The sequence below is a fragment of the Cheilinus undulatus genome, linkage group 7 (assembly GCF_018320785.1).
Source record: "Cheilinus undulatus linkage group 7, ASM1832078v1, whole genome shotgun sequence".
In the NCBI taxonomy this organism is placed as follows: Eukaryota; Metazoa; Chordata; class Actinopteri; order Labriformes; family Labridae; genus Cheilinus; species Cheilinus undulatus.
In genome coordinates, this window is record NC_054871.1 from 10,645,448 (window position 1) to 10,662,349 (window position 16,902).

The 16,902-nt window shown below is 38.8% G+C and overlaps 1 protein-coding gene across 4 annotated transcripts in view; it reads left to right on the plus strand.

Annotated features, from left to right (window-relative positions):
- Positions 1-16,902, plus strand: part of kank4 (KN motif and ankyrin repeat domains 4) — a 170,576-nt gene that overhangs the window by 10,894 nt on the left and 142,780 nt on the right. Inside the window, exon 1 of one of the 4 annotated variants that reach the window (XM_041790799.1) lies at positions 8,347-8,392. The exons of the other annotated variants lie outside the window; for them this stretch is intronic. The gene's annotated coding sequence lies outside the window, so the exon portion shown is untranslated. Of the gene's footprint in view, positions 1-8,346; positions 8,393-16,902 lie in introns of those variants that run through there. 4 annotated transcript variants of the gene reach the window in all.

Here is a 16,902-nt window from a genome sequence, read left to right on the forward strand (position 1 = left end):
ACCATCAATCACCTCAGAGATAAACAATCGTGCAACAAACCCTCTGAAAATCAGTGCAGTCTTTGAACCATGGTGGGCTACGCTGTGAATAGTTTTGCATTGTTATTGAGCTGAAGAATAGCATGTTTGTTTTTAAGGAGTTTCCATGATGTATGAGTGAGTGGGTGAGTTTAGCCAGACAGGGGTCACTGAGGTGGGCTGGAGTTCATCACTGAGAGGAACTGTTGTCATCAAAGGAACAATACGGTCTGTTCTCTTGTCCTTTGGTCTAAGAATGGGCAGAGGAAACCAGCATGGGTTTCACTTTCAGAGACTTTTGAAACTACTTTATTAAGATTTTACTGATGATTTTGGATGTTTAACTTTTCACTGAGCTATTTAGTATTCTGAGAAACCACTAGTTTGTAAAATAGCAGGATAGTAGTCTTTTGAACTATTTCATTGTGGTTTCATTGTTATCAGCAGGCATTGTTGAAGATTCCTGTGTCACAGGTTATAGAAGGATTTAAATCATTAAAATAACTACTGGAAAGGAAATCTCTGCCAAGATGTTAGACCTTTCTTAAATTAAACAAAATATCTTAAAACCTACATCCCTGAGACAAACTGAAAGAAACTTCTGCTAGGGAACCGATATCTGCAGGTACTGATTTTTCAGTCCCAATACTGATACCAGTGTTTAGCAGTTCACAAGATTCATAACCAATATTTGAAACGGATACACATCAGTTGTAGTCAAGGTTCAGTGTTGATTGGCTAAGACACATGTGGCGTCTAGCCAATCAGACAGTGTGGGAGGGAAATTATGTGATAATTGGTTGGCCCCTTATATACATCATTTATAATTTATTTAACAAGAAAGCCTTTGAGATTAAGAATCTTATTCACAAGTGTCCAGCAGCACACTTTATAGAGGTTACAGTTGTAAAACATGAAACAGATACAAAATCAGATCAGCTAGTCCTGGGTCATAGAGCCGTCAATGCGGTTAGTCTTTATAGCTGGCTGTTTCAGACTGGGTGCGTGCTGGCTGTGTAACAGCTGCAGCAGGATTTGAGTTTTGATTTGGCATGCATGCTGATAAGTCAGGGCTTTTAGATTGACTGTGTTTGCACTGTAGTTTACACAGCTGATGCATGCATCTCATGTAGGGCTGGGTTTTTCCCCCAGCCTCTGATACGTATTGGGATACTCACTGATTTTGGATTATAAACATGAGTAATAAACATTCCCTACACTGAATTCACTACAACAGCCTGTCTTTATTGTAGAGGATAACAGAGGAGGTGTGGTTTAAAGATGTTTACACTTTAAAGCATGTGAAATTCAGATCTTCCGAAATCCAAGTATATTAAAGTAGTCTAACTATAATCACTTAGCTATTTATAAATTGAAATATAGTAATATTTAACCTTTTAAACTGAAAATGGCCCTCTCTGTTGCTTTTGTTTTTCATACTTTTTATATAATATTCTGGTTTCACTTTACTATAAGCTGACTATTAGTTGTAAGGATGACTTTTTGCTTTACTTCTGCATAAAACGGCACCGCTGGTTCTTTAATAAACTGGCAAGTGAGGATTAAACAGTGTTACTCTCAGTCCTAGAGCAGCTGCCTGAAAGCCTAAGCCTTCGTTATCATTGCCACTGGAGCTGATACGTGCTTCTGCTGTTACACCTAGTCAGAAATAGGTATAAGAAACAAACTTTCCTTTTTGTCATTTCTAGACACACTTTTGGAACAGATAGCATAAGAAAGTCTCATGAATGGGTCACAGACCAAAGACTGTAGCCTTCAGCAGCCTTTATATGAATAAAATTACACAAATATGAAGGAATCAGGTCAAGTATTGCCTTATGAATACGGATGTGCTAATGATTTAGTCTACGGGTGGTCAGTGGAGGCCAACCATCTCAAGCATAGTGTTCAATGATGAGGTAAGGCCTTGAAATTTGTTATGAACCCGAAAAGCTCCATGGTTACAGTATCCAAAGGAAAAAAGAAAGAAAAAAATTTCCTTCATTTAAGTTTTATGACAAGAAAATTACAGAATACTTTATGATTTTTCTTTATAAATGTAAATAATGCATATTAATTTTAATCATCTATAGATAGTAATAAAATATTACAAATTCCTTCTATGCAACAAGACCAAAATGATCTTTAAACAGAGCCTATATATTCCTTTTTAGAAAAAAAGAATATTGCAGTGTGCTGTCCTTTATTTGTTCTGATTTTTAAAAGTATTTCAATGTATTCCTACATCCCTGACTATCAGTATTGTTGCATTTAATATATAATCCTTGTGCCTTTGCTGTAGATTGGACAGTGGTTAGAGTCATATACAGGAGAGAAGGAGAGGGGAATGACACGGGGTCATGAAGCCACAGGACAGATTTGATTCTGTGCCACACCTGCTTAGAGGACAGCAGCCTCTGCACATGAGTCCCAAAGACATAACCATTAGTCCACCAGCCCCCCTGACACGATATATTCAATAAGTATTAGTTAAGCTTGAACCCGCTGATCCCCGATAAACCCTAAAGGATTCAGTTATATATGCAGTTCCTCCTGAGTGAAGAACAGAGATATGATTTATACCGACAGGTCTTCAGGTAGAATCTAAAACAAGCTCCCACACTGCAGCTGAGCCAGAAATAAAAAGCGGTCATTTCTCAAGGAGCAGCGCTGAGGAACAATAGCCCGGTCCATCCTTACATTGTTCCTCTGAATTGTATCCTCACCACTGCTCCTTAATTTGTTCCTGGCATTGACAGGCAGGAAAAAACAGAGCCTGTCGTGAGAGGAGCCCAGAGTGCAGAGCGAGAGGGGAACATGTGACTTCCTAAATGAAACCTGCATGGTCAAATGCTGTGTTAGGATTGGCTGGCCACAGGAGGCAGGAACTTCCTGTCTTAGTGTTGTTGGAAGTGACCACTCCCTAAGAAAAGTCAGGACTTATTTAATGTGTGTGAGAGTTTGTGTGTGTGGGAGACTACTGGAGATAGCCTCAGGCTTTCTGAGTGAATATTTGAATATTTAAGATGCTCCTGTGTGTATAAATATATTAAATGTGGATACAGTGGGATGCTGTTGTTCTGAAGGTCTCAGGAGTGTGCATTATTTTCTTCTACTTCTTCTTATCCACTTTCTTTCAACATCAGCCTACTTCTGTCTCCGGTTTTAGCTTTGAGGCTCACATTTTTCAACTTCCCTGTAGTTTTTAATTATTATCTGTCTGACTTTAGCTATTTCTAAGGTTGAGTATCGAAATCCAGTACCACCAACACATAGCACCATTTGAAAAGTAGTGATTTAGTGCCGGTATAGGAAAAAACACAAACGATATCCAACCCATTTAACCAGTTAAATCTGAAAACCAGACTAACTTACTGAGATACAGCTCAGCTCCCGGCTCCTATAGCCCAACCAACTTCAAATAAACACTTCTTTTTTCCTTAAATTTTGAAACTACTTATTTTCTCTACCAGTATCAATATCTGAAACAATTAAGTTAATTTCCTACAAACACCCAAGACCAAACAGTAAAGTAAAGTACAGTAAATCTTAACGAAAAGGAGGCTGAATGCCAATAAACATTTAACCTGCAACTTCATATCTGGTATCTGTTTGAAAAAAGATTTAAAAACCACTTTCAACCATAAATGAATTTGCTTTACTTTGTGTTTTAAACAGCTTGCCAACTTTTTTTAGAGAAGAGACTTCTGCTGATTATTCTCTCCCAGTCTTAACTGCATGAACTTTATTTGGCGACCTCAGTGGGCGAGAGGTTTGTATCCTCCCAACTGCTCTTGCATAGTTCTGCTTGCAGCAGTGGAACAAAAGTTCTAAGAGTCAACAGACACTGTATAAGTGATCTCTAGGCCCTTTCAACTGATTTTTGTATAATCTACTTTCAGTGGTTTGGTCCTTATGTAATGTTCATCAAATGCACTTTTATTGCACCTAATATTATGCAACAAAGATATCTGCTGTGATATCTTCATCTACCGATAAGTTTTACACATTTTTGTAAGTTCACGTTGACCTCAGTGACCACTTGCAACGTCTGATGAAATGTTTTCCATAAGGTTCATTAACTTTTTGTTCAGGGATAACTTTATTCTTGTTGGCCAGTTACACTCAGTACCAGTCTGCTATAACTACATAGATGACTGTTTTTAAGAAAACACCTCTGCCATGAAAGTGGATGTTAGGGACTTATGAAATGGTATAGATCCAGCTGTGTTATTGTAGGGATGCACTGGTACCACACTGTCCAGACCAAATACGAGTACAAGAACTTATATTGGGGTACTCACTGATACCATTTTTTGCTGCTGTAGTGGGTCATTTGGTTCTTCTTTGCTGCTCTAAAAAGTGCATGCAGGTATTTTTTGGCAGTGAAGAAGAATTGGTTTCTGGTTTATAGCGCTAACATTTAGCATGGCTAAACAAAGCAAAATATAAAGCTAAACCAAACTGTATCAGATTGGTGCATTCACTTGTGTACTTGCTGATACTAATACCTGAGTTTTAAGCGGTAGCCTATCAGAGGTATTTCTGATACTGGTATTGGAATCAGAACAATTCTACTTAAATACATTGGAAAGTTCATTTTATCTTTATCAGATGTTCTTCTTCCTTATTTATCAGTGCATTGCATATCATGCATTAAAATGATAATGAGTACAGTATCTGCAGTGTTTTAGGAGAACAGGTATGAGTACTTAGTTTGGTATCAGCATTGATATCCAATACTGGTTTCAGCGTCTGTGCATCTCTAGTTTAAATACTGCAAAAGGGAAAGCACAATGTCTAAGAATCCAAACTTGGCCTGGATATAAACAAAGATAGTTAACGGAGCCTAGCATCCCACACGAGTGGAGCATTTTGACTGCATTTTGATCTGCTGGAGATGGAGATAAAAATGTAAGTAGGCTGTGTCAAGATAAACTGGCATATTGACCCCGAGAACTGTGTAACTACAGCCAGGAATGCGGACGTTCACGTGAGGTTAATGTTATCCCTTGGCAAACTAATTAGACATTGTTTAACCACTTACTATTAAAATACAGTGCACTCAATTTTGATTGGTTTCAGAGTGTTCAGTTGCTAAGTCTTTCTGTTTACCATATTAAGAACCAATCAAAGAACATCCCTAATCTGTTCCTCTATCTTTCTCTGCCACCCAGCCTGAAAGTGTTTCAGAAGTCCAGCTCTTCCCACGTGGCTCACAGTCATCTCCCCTCCACTGTTGTGGACTTAATCTATGCTTACAGTGGTATACCAAGATCAGAGCTTATCAGCCCAGTACATAGTCTGCACAGACATGATGAGTCTCTTCCATGTGAGCTTAATGACTGAATCTCAGAAAACCTCACACAGAGCTTAAACATACACTAATGCTGAGGCCCTCTTCTTCATTGCCTACTGCTGTTCTCGCTGACAGCACAAGTGAGGAAGAACCACTGTGGGTTAACCACAGCTATGTGACAGTTCAGAGGATTGTGATAATCCTGAGTGATCTGACTGTGATATCAAACCAACCCAGTGGTTTTTCAAAATTTTGGCTGGTGTCAAAAATAGAACGGAGGTTTCTTTTTCAGTCTCCCACAAAATGGAGCACTGCAAAAGAGTGGTGACAAAGTATTTCTTTTATTGGTCAGTGGTTGAGATCCTATCAGACTCAGCAAATGTCTCATGCTGTGATCATAATAGGAGAACGTTTGAACATAGTACACATTACTATGTGTCCTGATGTGTGATATTAAGAATTTTAGCAGGGGCGACCAATTTTCTGATGCTTAATGCAGAGTGAAAATCAATTTATTGTCATATATCTCATCACATTACAGCGGGCCTTCACCAGATCACTGAGAGAACTGACCGCTGTGCATGCACATTCTGCATGTCATGACTGTAAATGAGCTCAGGGCACTGCTGCTATCACAGCTAATGTGGATGTACAAGGCAGATGTTCAATTTGACAAGGCAGCCCTTCAGTGCATTTCTATCATCAATACAGGAGTTCATATCGAATTTGCAAAATCAGTCAAAATCATCACAATTACATATTTTTTCAAAATTGTTCAGCCCTAATATTGTGTTGGCTATAGTGTAGAATGAATTATTGCTTATTTTTGTTGGAAAATACATGAGATGAGGAACTTAAGAAATTATCTCATATTAAATCCCAATCACAATATTGGGTAAAAAAAAAATAAAAAATCGCAATAAGATTATTTTCCCAAATCGTTCCGCCCGAGCACTTTAACTGTCTAACAAGATGGGACCTGTGTGGAGCATCTTAAATTCTGCATACGGCAGCATTGCATACACTAAAAGTAGTAGTGGATGGTAAACCTGTATCAGTACTGTCACGTGTAAAATTCTAGCCTGGAATGGATTTTTGCAACACCATCATCACTGGTTTAAAAGCATGTGTTGTGTTATATTGCCCACATGAGGCATAACAGATGCTTTTGTTAGCATAACAAAGTGATATGTGGCAGACAACAGCTCAGTCTGAGTCCAGTCATCAGTATGTTTAACTCTAGCATAACGAACAGTCAAAGTGGCACCCATTTGTGCCATTATAGTTAATGTGCAAACAGGTAAAATGTGTCTTCCCTCTCCAAGCGTGATGTTTGTAATAACACCAACATGCAGCGAGTGCTCCTGCTTTGCAAAGCATCTCTGTTGGTTTGTCTGGGGCTTTAACAGAACCTGTGAGCTGCATTGGATCATCTTAGATTATTGAGCTCAGATCTGATAATGGCTTAAACAAATGTTTGATGGTGCTTATGACTTGTTCTAAATCTACAATGAGTCAAAGACGAGGTAATAAGTAAGGTCAGAGAAGCAGCTGTAAACTAGCTGTGTTGACTCGCCAGTACTGCTGCTAAAGCATAGTTCAATAATTAATAACCCACTATTTCTGACAGTTTCTTTGCAATTAAAGTCCATAGTTTTTATTTTTCATGGATGCTTTTATTGTGAATGCCCACATCAGGAAATGCATTGTTTTCAGCTCCATCATCTGGCGTACGTCCACGTCATTTTTACAAACATTTAATCTCGAGAATAATTTGACAGACTTTCTCCAGACTTTGCAAGGATGAATTGAGGAGATTTTGGAGGTCATATATCAAGGGTCAAGCTCATCAGGCATCAAGTTAATCCCTTGCTTTCCTAGCTAATCATGAATACTTTAGAATGGGTGGAGGGATTTTCTTCAAATTTAGTTTAAGAGTTTAAAAGTTACAGGTCAAAGGTCAAGGTGAAGTTCATCCCTTACTTGTAAACATATCAGAAGAACACATTGAGGTATTTCCTTCAAACTTTGCACAAATTTCAGTTATGACTTAAGGGTGAACTGTTTAGATTATGGAGGTCAAAGGTCAAGGTCATTAGGCCTCATGGCCAGCTTTGCTTGTAGCATTCTTATGAATTTCACCACCACAGGAAGCACCACAGCCTTTCATCTTGACCCATTACTGTGCATTCATTGTCCAGTCAGTTGGAAACTCTGTGGAAGCATTTAACCAGTTGTAGTTATTTCTAAACTCAGACATCTTTACTTTTAAGCTTTTCCTGTGCAGATGTGCATATTTTTAAGTTGTTCCCTGCATTTTCTTGTGTTTTCTCTTGGTGTTTTTGCTTCTGTGCAAGCACAGAATGTTGTTGGTCTCTTTGTCCAAACCTTCCAAACATCCTTTTCAACCTCAACTTTTGCCTCCTCGATCAAATGACAGCCCTATTTTTTCTCATAAAAGTTTTATGAGTCCCATCTGCAAGTCCCAGAGAAAATCTGCTTTCTGAAGCGCTCTTCTCTTCTAAACTCTCCCCCCCCCTTCGCTGTTTGTGTGTTCCTCTGTTTCCCTTTCACACACAGACACTAATGCGCCTTTTAAGGTAGTTTTCTCAGCTTTAGGAGGGTTAGAGCGCACACATTTGAGGTGATGGAAGTAAAAGAGAGAACAATGAAGGCAGAGATGAAACAAAGATGAAAAGGGAGGAAAGTGACAGAGGGAGCGGAGGGCAAAGTCAAGATTTTTTCCAGAGTAACAGAGTGGGTTTTTTGTGCTAAGATTGTTTGATGTTCGTCCCATCTTTCAAGCAAACTGGTGGTGAGATAGCTGGCACTAATGGGCTGCATGAAGCTCAGGAATGTAGATCAACAGATGAATGCCTCACCGCTGCATATGACTTTGTGTGCATGCGTGTGTGTTTGAGAGCACAACTATCCAGTGGTTGCTTGTAAGTTTCCAGGTTAGAAGCATCCAGGCGTGTGCTCGTCTCTCGTGTGACTCGCCGAGTGTTCGGCCTCAGTGGAGCTGCTGCCTGACCGGGATTTAATGAGCCCTGAACCCTGTCTGCTCCTCCACCTGTGAGTGTACGTTTGTGCTTTTCTCTTTCTCACAGCATCTTGTTGGAGCTGCTAAAACACTCGCTTCCCACCAGGGACCAGACACACAAATCTGTTTTTCTACTGCTAAACATATACACAGATGTGGACAATGCTGTTCCCATGCCTGTTTTGACTGGATGTTCATGTTTACTTTGACAAATGTGAGACAGGTTTAGTTAATGTCAGAGAGTGCACCAGAAATTTCCCCAACAAGCAAACATCCACAACTTCATCTCTTTAAATGTACTAGAAGCATTGGTTAATATGTTTCTGTACATTTTATTGTGCTGTACAGAACTCGGTGGACGTGTAGGTATGAGCAATCAGGTACTCGATGTCTACGCCATAATTTGAGTAACGCTTCGTTACTCACACCATGTGCACATCCACATGGCTTTATTCTCACAACAATCTGTATAACAACAAAAACAACTGCTCTACAACAGCTGCAGTAACCCTCAAGGGACAAATGGCTTAAAAAGCAAACTAACAGGGGGAAAAGGGCAAAGCTCTGTGCGGCCAGCTGGGCCTCAGAGCGCATTACCCTTTTCCCCCCTGTTAGTTTGCTTTTTGATTTAAGTAATGCAAGGAACTATAACCCCAATTCCAAAAAAGTTGGGTCACTGTGTAAACTGTAAAAACAGAATGCAATGATTTGCAAATCTCATAAACCCATATTTTATTCACAAACAACATATAAGACGTTGAAACTGAGACATTTTACTATTTCATGAAAAAATAAAAGCTCATTTCGAATTTGAAGGCAGGAACACATCTCAAAAAGGTAGGGATGGTGCAACAAAAGGCTGGAAAAGTAAGTGGTACAATGCTGGAGGAGCATTCTGCAGCTAATTAGGTTAATTGAAAACAGATAAGCGATAACCTGTTGCCAATTAATGCATAAAAGAGGCTTTTTAGAGAGGCAGTCTCAGTGAAGATGGGCAAAAAACTGTCTAAAAATTGCAGGACAATATTAGAAAAAGCAAAAAATTGAGAAGTGACTTGCCAGATTATTTGCAAATATAGTCCACTGTAGAAATGAGACATAACTGAGACTCTTAGACACTCTGATGTAATAAACACCTATATTTAAACAGGGATGTCCATGTGTTTGGACTTGCCACTATCAGAAAAAGGTTCCTTAATGTAGAATTATGAGGATTTTAACTACCCCTCTATCTACAGTATGTTGTATCTTCAAAAGACTCTGAGAAACTGGAGAAATCTCTGTGCATATGGGACAAGGCTGAAGGTCAAGTGGAAGTGGAAAAACCTGCAAATCTTCAGGTACCTGGTTGAGTCTTGCTGCAAAAGTTGGCCCCATGTGAAGATTTCCATTTTTACAGCAGAAATAAAAACGCATACGGCACAAAAATGAAGTTGCATACCAAATGTTTAATGTTTAATGTTTCACACTGTTTAGAGAGGGATTTTTAATTGATTTTTCTAAATCAAGCTTTGTATTTCTCATTAATTCACATGATTTGGTGCATGGTTGAGCTGTCTGACAGGGGATTTGTAGCTTCCTGCCAGAGGGGCTTGAGACCTGACTGAGCTCTACCTCTGTGCCTGTTTATAGATTGATCAAAAATGTGGTTGCAGTAGCATTTCCAGGCTTCAAAACACTAGAAATGCATGGATTCATACGCCAATGTTTATACAGACCCTGCTCACCTGGATAGAGCGATGTTGCATGGTCTCAGCTTCTTCATTGGGCAAAAACCTGTATTTCCTCTGTTGGTATGTGAAGTTTAGGTTTCAAGGTATAAAATAGATCACATTTTGATGGAAGGGAGAATGCCTGCTGTGGACATAAGAGGGTGTTTTGCATAATTGCTCCATTCTGGAAATTTTTATGGCTCTGAATTGCACAAGTATCCCAGGATTTATGCTTTTATGAAAAACATGATTATTTTACATATCACCCAGACTAAAATGCATTTTCTTTAGCTTAAAGTTAAATGCAGTGTCATATCAGCTCAAAGCTGGATTTTCTGACGCCTGGTAATAGGATCCAAGTGTTAGTCAAATGCCAGCTTAAATGCAGGCCAACACTTTAATTTGTGACATGCAGGCAGGATCAGGAAAACAAACAGAGCAACCTTGGCAGACAGAACACACAGCTGGCAGGCAACAGGTAGGAGGCAGGACAAGAAACAGATACAACTCAGAGTTAAAAGAAACCCGACACTGTAATAACATTTGGCTAATTAGACAATAAGGTAAAAATATCACTTTCATAATTTAGAGGCTGCTGCTTTTAAGGGTTCATTTCAAGAGTGACATCCAAAGGACATCTGATGGCTCCTTCTAGGCAAACAGAGAACAGCGGCCTTTACTGCGTTCTTTACAGCCTGAAAATTCAAAGAGCATCTTTGGAGGACTACTTCAACCACATATTCTCCCAAAAGAGATTCAGATACATGAGTGGAGGGAGAGAGGGAAGGCGCAGGTGTCACTGTGACACAATCAGACTAAATTGCAGTACTTGAACCAGCACACCCACCATGAATAGCTCCAATCAGCTGGATTATATCATCAGAGGGACCTCTCCTGGCTGTCTATCAGAGCAGTGTTTGAAGCTGTTTTCATCTGAAAATCCAGTCCCTGAACTGAAACAGGTACAACTGCATTTCCAACAAAGTTGGGACCTTAAATGTAAATCAAGACAGAATATGATGATTGAGAAAAAGATTTGAAACCTTTATTGAATTGGAAATATCACATTCAGGTGTCGAACATGAGAAATATATTTGATTTTAGGAAAGTATTTGCTTCATAAAAAGTCTAATATTTTACCAGTCTCGCTTAATTTACAATCATTCTACAGTTTAGGGGCTCCTTTGTCATGAAGAACATTTTCATGCTGTGGTTCGCTTTCATTTTACATGGGGTCCCAACTTTTTTTTTGAGGCTGGCTTTCATGTTTAATGATATCCATTATGTATACCGATTCTCTCATTCAAGGCCACGGGTGGCCGGAGTCAATCTCAGCTGTCATTTTGCAGGAGGTGGGATGCACCCTGGACTGGTCACCTGACAATAACCAGTCTGACATACAGAGACAACAAAACAGTCACACTCACATGGACAATCTCAGATTGATTCCAGTGGCACTTGATGCCATTGCACTGTTTAGCCGTGTATCTGGGTACAAAATCAAATTAACTGAAACTAAACTTTTTCTACTTAACGTAGATGAGCTTTCTTAAACTGACTTCCTTTTTAAAGTTTATAAAGACTCATTTAGATACCTTGGGGTATGTGTTACATGGGATTTTGAAACAGCTTTTTTAGAAGACCCTTCAACCAGCCCTTGAAAAAGTAAAAGAGGACCTCAACAACCTCTCCCAAAGTCTGTCTTTAGAGAATGAGACAAACATGTTTCCACATTCATTTGGAATATAAAAAAAAAATTCATGCCTGAGCAAAGTTTTTTTAAAAGTAAAATGCAAGTTGGAGGGGGTTTCTCGCCTCTCAATTTCCTGCATTGCTACTGGGCTGCAAATGTTTTTCTCCAGCCAGTCAATCGCCCTATTTTGGCTTCTTATATTTGAAACTTTTTCACAAATGTATTCCTGCAATATACCACCTAATCCTAAACAGCTTTGTTCGGCATGACCCCAGAAGGGGATATCCCTTTCAAAATCCCAATCAACCTCTGCAGCATTTGCTTCCCTGTTGACTTATCCTTCTTAAACGGAACGACCAGGCTCTACCCTCACGCACCTGGTGGGTTAGAGATGAAATGGCACATTTAAAATTTAAGGAGCTAAGATACCACACCAAGGGTTCTATTGCACAGCACCATCAGACATGACAGCCCTTCCTCTTCACCTTAATAGTCTTCCTAGTGCCAGCGCTTCTGGCTAAGAATTTGCCAATATTACCATCATTATGGGCTATTGTTGACTTCCATTGTCCAAGAATGGGAACCAGCTAAGAGGCGGTCATATACTACTGTCCACTGATGTATGCAGTAGTTGATCAGAAAGGATTTTATTCAGTGTTGTGAATCAAATAGGTTTAGCTCAGATGGTAAAGAAAGCACCCATATACAGAGGAGTCCTCTTTGTACTTGTTGAAGGATCCATTCCCGATTTTGGCACCATTTACCGCACATCTTCCCCCACTCTCTTTCCCTATATTTCCTCTCACTCTTCAGCTGTCCCATCAAAATAAAGGCAGTAAGAATGTAATATATAAACATATTTTTTAGATGTGCTTTTATGCATGTTTTATACACTTCCTTTTAAAGATGCATTCTTGTTTTACTTATCTAAACTGTGACATTATTTTCACATTTATAACACTCATATTTTATTTCTCCCCCTTAACTGTGGAATAATTTGTTTAGCATAAATACCTAATAGATGGATTTCTCACATGCACTTTTCCCCAGAACTCTTTTTTTTAACTCATTTTGCACAACATACTCTAAAAAAAAGTTTTTTAAATTAGTTATTCTACTTTAATTTGTAAGGGTGCATAGTATTTTTATAACCGTTTTGGCAGATATTATCTTTAAAAGTTTATTATCTATATTGGCAGATATAAACGTGCAGATATTTACAACTGATATTCTGCTGTTAATATCAGCTGTATGTTTGAGTAAGTTTGTGGCAGAACTACATCAGATGAAGCGTTTCATTTTAGTTTTTAGATTTGGTTTTAAACTACATTTATAGCTATATCTTTGTCAATAAGTATCAGCAAACATAAGCTTGTAAATATTGGCATATCAGATATCAGTAAAAACTCGATATTATGCATCCTTATTTATTAGTTGTCTAAATACATTTGCACACAAATTTATTGTGTTGCAAACAGTTTACTTCAGTGAAACCCCAAAAATCAAATCCATTCATTTTCCCTGGATTATTTTTCATAGTTGCGAGGATGGATTTCTGTTCCTATGGTAGAGGTATAGTTGTTATTTATTTATTTTATTTATCTGTAATATATCCTCATAAAATAAACCACAAACATGCCATCCTACAGTATCTACCTATATCTCATGTCTGGCCCTTGCACCACCAGAGGTTGCTGACAGGGTGTCATTATCTCCCCGTTCTCCCCGGTAACTAAAATCCACAGACAGCTCTTCATGTCGGCCAATCAGATAACAGATAGTGCCTGATTTCAAGTCGGTGCTGCATGCCTTTCATCCTCCTGCTAGTAAGCATTTTGCTGGACAGATCGGACCCTGCAGAGTGTTTACTCTGCACAGCATCTGAAGAAATCTAGAAGAAAGAAGGAGGAATGATCCTAGCTTCAGGGTTTGATTAAGAGGAAGGGACAATTGGAGGAGGGAGGACTCCGTCTTTCTGTGCATCTTCTCCATGTCAGCTGTCGTGAGGCCGGGTTGAGAGACGTTTCAGGAATAAATGAGCTGGAAAAGGAGAGAGAGAATGTCAGCAAAGCATTCCAGAGGCCATGTTTCCCCTCTATCCATCTTTCTGCCTGCATGTCAGCCTCCAAATCAGGCTTTTCTATCAGTCAGCAGCGGGCTGAAACATTGAGGCATCTCTCTTTGCATCCAACAAATCAGATGCAGAGAGACGGAAGGGAGAGCGAGATTGAAGATAGAAAGGGCAAGAAAAAGCAAGCTACGGGTGATACAGGAGCGAGTTGGATCTGCATAAATTTGGCATCTTAAAATAGGGTTTCGGTAGCACCAGTAAACTCGCTCATTGGAATAGATTTCCTTCCACTGCAGTCATATTTCCTCAGAAACATTAGTGTCTAAATGAAACTCCCGTCTGAGCCCGAAAGGCCTCGGAGCAAATTACTTTTCTCACCACTGCAATCTCTAGAAGAACTGCACATTTACAACAGACAGGAATGGCTTTCCTGTTCGAATTAGTGCTTGGGCAGCTGTCAGTGTGAATTAATATAACCATCATGGGTTATAAATGCTTCTGCTTTACGTGTGCTGACATCTTACAGTTTCACAGAGCTTACAGATACATACAAGAGAAACACGACTGAAGAGAACAGTCACTGCAGAGCACAGAGGAAACCAATATATAATCAATAACCGACTCCTAGCTGCAGCCCTGAGGAATGCGCTATAAATGAACCACAATGCAGTCGCAGGTTTACTGTAACTAAATTAGACCGAATCAAAGAACTCCAGGAAACATAAATCAATTGCAAAGTTATTACTTTGTTTTTCCCTTGTTAATAGTGCATGTATTCATACTAGCGCTGTACAATTCACAGTCATAGTCATGCCTCCAGCATTGTAATTTATCCAAATAAAGGTCATTTTTATTACATATTTGTAGCCAACAGCAGCATGAAATATTCATAATGACCTCTGAAAATAATTACATCTTTTAATCGCAGTTATGTTTTTTGTATATTCTGTTTATTTAACACTAGCAGCACAATTTGAGCATGCTCAATATTAAAGCTGCTTAACATCAACATGAGAGCATTTCTGTGATCAAATCAGATTTTTTTTTTTTTTTTTTTAGATTTATTTTTGGGCTTTTTATTGGCTTTATTTGACGGAGGAGGACAGTGGGTAGAGTCGGAAATGGGATGAGAGTGGGGAGAGACATGCAGCAAAGGACCACAGGCTGGATAGAGTTTTAGATTTTTTAAAAATTCAACTTTATTCATAAAAAAGTTAGATTCTTGAAATAACCACAATTTAAACATTACAGACTAAGCAGCATTTTATAAATAAAACTGAGAAAACGGTCTGAGGTCTAATCCAGAATAAAATCATGAATAGACCTGTTTTAGAAGTAGTTACACAACTGTGGCTCACTGTAGCATCAAGCTAACGCTAACATAGCTATGCTATCTATGTAGTTAACATTAGCTTCAGTAAGCATGAGTAGCTTGAAGTTTAACAAATTTTAGCTAAAGCTAACATAGATACTTTACCTGCTTAGCAATGTAGCTGCGTTTTCTACATCTTATTTAACTGTAGCATATGAGCTTTTGCAAACATAGCTAAGGCTACCTTAGCAATGCAGATAACGTAGATATGTAGCTTACGGAGCTGCTTTGTGAGCTTAGCTTTTGCTATGTAAGATACATAGCTCAGTTATCTACGTAGCTTGCGCAGCTAATGGGGCTACGTAAGCAACATGGAGGACTAGCTTGTAAACAGACTGTTTACTCTGCTTTATTGACCATTTTGTAATCAGGTTTTGCAGGTCAGGTTTTTAACTTTTCACCTTTGGAATCCTAACCGTCACCTCAAGCCTTATCCTAAAACTAAACAGAAGTTTAATCTGATTTTATTTCTGAAGTTTTAGCATGTAATTCCATTCTAAGATTTTATCCAACACAACTGAAATTACTTGCATTTGTTTCAATTTAGGCTGCACAAAAATCCCATTAACATCAAGGCAGACTAGAATTCAGTACAGAGATACTAAAAAGACATTTTATGCAAAACATTACTGCCACACTCACCAAAGGAGGGTTTGACCTATCAAACCAATGGGCCATGCAGTCAAACTGCTACAAAAACTGCTACATCCGAGCTAACCGCTACACCGCCAGTGGAGCTTTGCAAGAGAAATTATGATGACAGACATGGAATCTGGTCAATCCATCAACTTTGCAAGGTTTGCATAGTAACTTTTGAAAGAAAGAAGATTGTGGAAAACTAAGATCTTGGATTAAAGATGACAGAACTTTTGCTTTTTGGGAATCATTTGGATTCAACAAGGTCCATGTCACAGGCACAGATACTTTTAAAATGTTCAGAGTTGTAGAAAGCAAAAACACATGATATTATTGGCATATAAGTATCAGCTAACCACTCACACTCACTAACCACTTAAATACTGGTAAAATGTACAACTGTACCATCTGGTATAGGTGGTTCCCTAGGGGTGCTACACACTTAAGAAGGCCCACTGTGGGCCCTGGACATTTGGGATGAAGCACCAAACATAAAACAACCACTAGACAGTCTACTGCCCTGCTCCTCTCTCAGCTCCACTTGTGTCAGACTCTCTTTGCACAGGATACAATAAAAAAGTTGTGCATATATTGGTATTGATATCAGCTAAAATGAGTTTGCAAATATCGACATATCATACGTCGGCAAAATCCAATATGGTACACCCCTAGTAGAAAGGCTCTAATATGCAAAGTGCACATTTTTAAGTGTTTTTCAAGCAAGGTTGTCAAAACTTTGATAGTGCCATGCTTATGCATACCAGTTGTTTTTCTATGATGCATAGCTGAAGACTGTCCGGTTCTTAAGTGTTGCTAATGTGTTGGTGAAATTTAGATCATGTGTGGGATTTTTCTTGCTATTTTTGATCACTGATAACATGAAATACTCAGCACCGGTAGCCTTGGACTTCTATTTTTGATGCCAAAGTAATGAAACATCTATCTAAATGGTTTGATTCTTATAGTGTCATATTGATGTCATGACAACCTTTAACATCATATAATGGCTGTTATATTGGCCAATGACAGCATTCATTGCAGATCTTCTTACTATCATG